We start from the raw sequence: 5,479 nt of genomic DNA, 5'->3' as shown, positions 1-5,479 counted from the left end.
GCCCGCACCAATACCTGACAACATTGTGGAAATAGTTGCAGTTGAAACAGAGATTGTATGCAAGTCCTCAGCTGCTACTGCATCTCCAAAAAAGACACCTGGTAAGCTACAATGACAGGGGCGTCACAGGGCGGTTGGGAGTGGCACAACGGGGGTGTCCCCCGGGAGAAAAAAATTCGGATTTTTTGGCCAACAGGGCACGTTTTAGCGCTCTACAGCCACAAAGGAGGGTTCTCCTAGCACTTATCAGACAACCCCACTCGTACTCCAGCTCCAAAAATACTTCTCATAGATTTGTTGGTCGTAATTCGTAGGTAGCCAAAGCAAAAAGGAAGCCATTGCCCTCGAAAAATCGCAAAATCCGAAGTACAAGCGTGCTGCTTGCTGCACGTTCTAGCGCCAGCCGCTGTGCAAAAACGTATGTTGTTACCACAATGACGATGATATTGCTTTCACAACAATGACCACAACCTAACTGGGTTATCAGTAGGAGCAGTGACACAGCCTTACTGCTTCAAGTAGGATTTAGAAGAGAGTGAAGGGAGAGCAGACCGGGCCGTCTAAGCAAGGAAGTAATCGGCATCAGAGGTGAGCACGCAGCATCGCAGATTGTCTCGAATTGCGCATCACACCAGCGGCAAAATTGCTCCTGTGCATGCAAGTGGATTTCCTTGCACTTCTCAGTTTGGGAAATGCTCGATTATGATAATTCTGCGTGCGAGTGCACTAGCCCTGAACATACCTGTAGGTGACCCGTTTGTGGTGTCTCATAGCCTACCTCACGACCTTCTGCTTTCTTTCTGCATCACTTGTATCTTGCAGGTATATCATCTCTTGACGACCACATTGAAGGCTGAATTTGAAGTGCGAAGATGCTTCAGCAATCACATCGTACTTTTCCATTGCTTTCATTGTGCTTCTACTGTGCATGTGTGTAACTTGTGGGGTATACATGTGATGACATTGTATGCTGGCGACACGGTCAGATTTTGTCCATGCGTGTAACGTACACCTGCATGTTATGCATTGAAAAGGATCTGCCACTTGCAATCCTGGGACAAGTATCAGGTCAGCTTTGTCTTGTGTGGGCTGTACCAGATTGCTGTTCACTTTTCCATCTGTTGGATATGTGACTTTCTGCAAGTCTCTGGTGTATGGTGGCCACTTATTTGCTTTTCACTTTGTATGATATTACATTCTGTATTCGCTGCTTCCATGGCGTGGTCTGCAAACTGCAATCCTTGGGCAAATGTCATGTTTGCTTTGTTGTGCTTTGGCCGTCAGCTTGTCTACACGTTGTAGTTGAATTATTTTGTTCCACAACTGACTTCCTGAAGTACGGTGGCCACTGCTTTGCATGGCATTTTACATGAAGAATTTCCTGTTTGTGTCGTGTGCATGTGAGTATGTGTGCCGTGTGCATGCGCGTGTTTGTGTATCTGTGTGCGGGGTAAGCGAGGTGGAGAGGGCTGGTATGTATCAGTGTGTTATCGTACTCTCATGCCTACATACAGTACATCGCGCGCGTGTTCATCATGTTTACCTTCGGGGTTGGGGTGGGGAGGGAACGGAAAAAGAACTGAAATTATCCATATAAAAATCGCTTTGTGAGCGCTTCTGAAAAACCTTTACTGGCGCTGCCCCGTCGTAAAAGTAAGAAATTAAAACTGGCGCATTAGAGAGGTTAAGATGCACGTTATTTCTGACTTGACGTGCAATTTCACGTCAAATTTGGCGTAAAACTCCAAATTTCGACGTGAGCAGCAGGTCACTCGCATTGATTTTTCGATGTGCGAGCAAATAACGCGAGCTGAACTTTCGCGTCACTTCAGAAATAACGTGCATCTTAACCTCTCTATTGTCCCCCCAAATGTGAACTGCTCCACCTAAATCGCGAATGACGGGACCCGAAGGCACCAGTAGCACGAGGTCGGGAGGGCACAGGATCACAGCACATCATAGGGTATCACCATCACTAGTACATGGTATCAGTGGCAGTGTAACTTTGCTAGTCACATAGTTACTTCCATCGGATATCCAACATGGGAGTTCATCGACGACCATGGCCTGTGGACCAGCGTCCCCAGCTGCATCCACAGGTAGGAACCTGATTGACTGATTGATTTTATTTGGATTCGCGAGACCAAACGAGCAGGAGTGCTCAATAACAGGGTAGCGAATGGTTGAGTTGTGCTATGTGACAATGTAGTGTGTGCGAAAGGCCCAATACGATGTAAGGGGATGGGAGGAGAGAAGGCCAGCGGAGTGTCAAACTCAGAAGAGGGAGGAGAGAAGGCCAGCGGAGTGTCAAACTCAGAAGAGGGAGGAGAGAATAACTGAAGTACATATTTTACACATTAACTGTGCGAATTCAAATAAACCAGAAAAACAGCAAAACGAGTACATGTACACAACTCACGAGAATAAAGAGGACTGGAGCACAGAATTGAAATGCTGAAGTACACGGCTGGCGAGAATAAAGACAGGAGCACAGAAATGAACGGGAGGCAGTCTAGGCAGAGCTGGTTGTGGGTCAAGCCGGAGCCATATGCTGCCGATCCATATATCAAATCCGGCATGATGACAGATAGGAAGTACTTGCTTCGACTAGCTAGAGTGAGGCAGCGTCGCGCCCGCCACAGACTACCGATCTTCCTAGCAGTGCGTGAGATGCACCGGTCAACTTGCGGTTGCCAGGCCATTCGTTCATTGATTAAGACGCCGAGGTATTTCGCGCTGGTGGTGTGCGGAAGGACATCATTTCGACAGCGTACAACCACGTCCGGCTGCTGCCCACTGCTGCTGGTAAAAACCAATACATTGCTCTTCTTTGCATCTAATACAAGACCACGAGCGTCCAGCCAACTTGAGAGGGAGGTAGCCACCAAGCTGAGCGCATCAGACACCTCTTGCGCTGTCCGTCTTGCACGTGTCAGGGCGATGTCATCCGCAAACTGCAGTGATGATGCCGGCGCAGATTCCGAGGGGATATCTCTGGTGTATATGGAGAGCAGCATGGGTCCTAGTACAGAGCCCTGCGGCACACCACAAGTGCACCATCATGCTACTGCTGCGTTCGGGTCACGTCATTCGCGATTTAGGTGGATCAGTTCACATTTGGGGGTACAATGAGCAAGTTTTAATTTCTTACTTTTACGACGGGGCAGCGCCAGTAAAAGTTTTTCTGAACCGCTCACGTTCACAGAGCGGTTCAAGTAATATGGAAAATGTAAATAATACTCAATATGCTACCTGTGGTGTGGTGCAAGCTCAGTACTGAGCTAAATCAAACAACGCTACATACAGCCTACACAGCCTCTAATGGCCCTCTATACAGTGCTGCGATGGCAGAACTTCACATCACCTTTCTTCCTCCAGCTATGCCTGTCACACCCTTTGTGAATCAAACACTAGTGGCAGGCCACGCGAAAATGAGAATGCGCGCAGCCAAGATTAGGCCATCATCTAATTCATCCATCATCCCCGCGGTCACTCCGCCCGTTCAATATCCAACACCAGTCCCCAAGAAAGAATAAGGCACGAGATTTCAAGTTCAAGGGCAAAGCTAAAGCCAATGAATGGCACTGATTTTTGGAATTGTCGAGTAGAACGAAAATAAATAATCGAAGGCGATCATGACGGCCAGATTCGACGCACACGCGCGTGACACAGTTTGGGTCGCGCTCGCGCGTGTGTCGCGCTTCGCATTTGCTGCAGCTCGAGCGCGCCCATGATGAGTCTCGCGCTTGCGACAGGCTAGCCAAAAGTTGTCTTTTTTTACGAATTCTGTGACGTCATGTTTTGGAAGAATGTCCCAACAGTCATTCGCGTATTATTATGAATGGTCCCGGACTCCTCAACACCAACAACATGCATCAGATACATGTTGTCAAATGAGCACGGAGGAGCGAACAAATCGAAAGAGCAGAGAAATCAGCAGTGAATGAATGAAGTAGTGTTGTTGTTCGAGAGTAGTATTGATCATAACTACATGTTATCACAGTCCGTTGTTCAGATCCAAGCTGTGTTCATCAACCCAGTGAATGTTAGAGACGGGACTACATGATGTATTTACCTACTTTTCAGTATGGTGTGTGATGGTTGAGATGTCCGTATTGACTACAGACCTTGTGTGTTGTACAGTGTAAACCTTGATCGATCTCGACCTGGAGTAGGTCCAGTGTGACTACGACCATGAGCAACGTGGGTGTAAACAAAACCAACCTGGACACCAGTATAGCAGCAGTCAACGGAGAACAGTAGGTGTTGGCGGATAATGCCGGCATTATATCGAGCATTATACACCACCCGGAGCATTACGAGCATTATAAAGCATTACGAGGCCAAAAATGGCATTATACGACGTTCTACATGACTGCATAGTAGATCTACACACATCCTTATGTACAAATTCGTATCGGCTATAGCGTTGGTCTTTGATTGTCAACATTTATTACTATACGCGATGTATTACTACAAGCGATAGACCACCGCACACGTACACATCATGCATGGTACCAAACAGATCGTGGCACGCAGTGCCAGGCTCAGTATACTGCATGCAGTATTATTAGTGCTAGCTACATGTAGCTGTGGTCCAGCACAGTCTCAGTGTGGAAACTCTCGCAGAAACGTCCGGTCCCGGAAGTCTATCTTCCGCCAGCAACTAACTTACTTTTTGAAGATTCAGGTAACAACGCCGAACCAACGAAACAAATGTGAGCCAGCATGGAACGGTGGAGGTGCGCACACGCACACATTCCAGACCTTACCCGGTTACCGTCCACAATGTTACAAAAAATATTTTTCATCGAAGCAAGAGTCCATGTCATTGTCGAACAGTATAGCTGGATTTTCACCGGACATTGACCATTGTGTAAGACCAGCTAACTAGCAGCCAACGCTGATGGCTGACTCGCCGCGATGCGGTTCTCGGGATTGGGAGGAAGCTGGGCTTTCTCCAGATGAGCTTTTGGCGGAGTCCTCTGATGATAGTGACGTCGTCGAGTTGGAAACTGCAGATCCTGCCGCGATAGCGAGGAAGCGGTCTTTTCAGAAAACAGCTATTACCAAGTCTGAAAATGTTTCCAAAAGGACGCGAGTAGCTCGGACAGAGCGCTGAAGCGGCCATCAGTGCCGAAACACGGGTGCGGAGCCGCTCAAAAGCGACTGTGGCAAGTTAGTGTGCCTGGCATGCCATACAACATTGTCAGGGAAGAAGAGTATAATCATGTCCCATATTGCTACCGCGAGACACAAACAAGGAAAGTCCCGTTTGGAGAGGGAAACTCAGAGGCAGAAGCTGGTCAAGGAGTCCTCTAGCCTCTAGCTCTAGCCGGCACCGGTCTTACTGAGGCCGTTCGAGCCTCTGCGGCGGATCCTAATCTCCTAATCCAGATTGTGCGTTCTACATTGCATAGCATGCAATATTAAAGCGTTTTTCTTAGCCCGATACCGCAAGGTTCAGGAGTTTATATTC

General features: G+C 48.0%; 1 protein-coding gene across 1 annotated transcript in view; it reads left to right on the top strand.

Annotated features, from left to right (window-relative positions):
- Positions 1-1,368, top strand: part of LOC135820725 (uncharacterized) — a 7,317-nt gene extending 5,949 nt beyond the window's left edge. The window contains exons 4-5 of the mRNA XM_065333734.1: positions 1-101; positions 823-1,368. The exon at positions 1-101 is cut by the window's left edge and continues 14 nt beyond it. The gene's annotated coding sequence lies outside the window, so the exon portion shown is untranslated. The remainder of the gene's footprint in view (positions 102-822) is intronic.
- The last annotated feature ends 4,111 nt before the right edge of the window (positions 1,369-5,479 follow it).

This window comes from Sycon ciliatum, chromosome 7, assembly GCF_964019385.1.
Source record: "Sycon ciliatum chromosome 7, ocSycCili1.1, whole genome shotgun sequence".
In the NCBI taxonomy this organism is placed as follows: Eukaryota; Metazoa; Porifera; class Calcarea; order Leucosolenida; family Sycettidae; genus Sycon; species Sycon ciliatum.
This window is presented reverse-complemented; position numbering and strand designations above follow the sequence as displayed.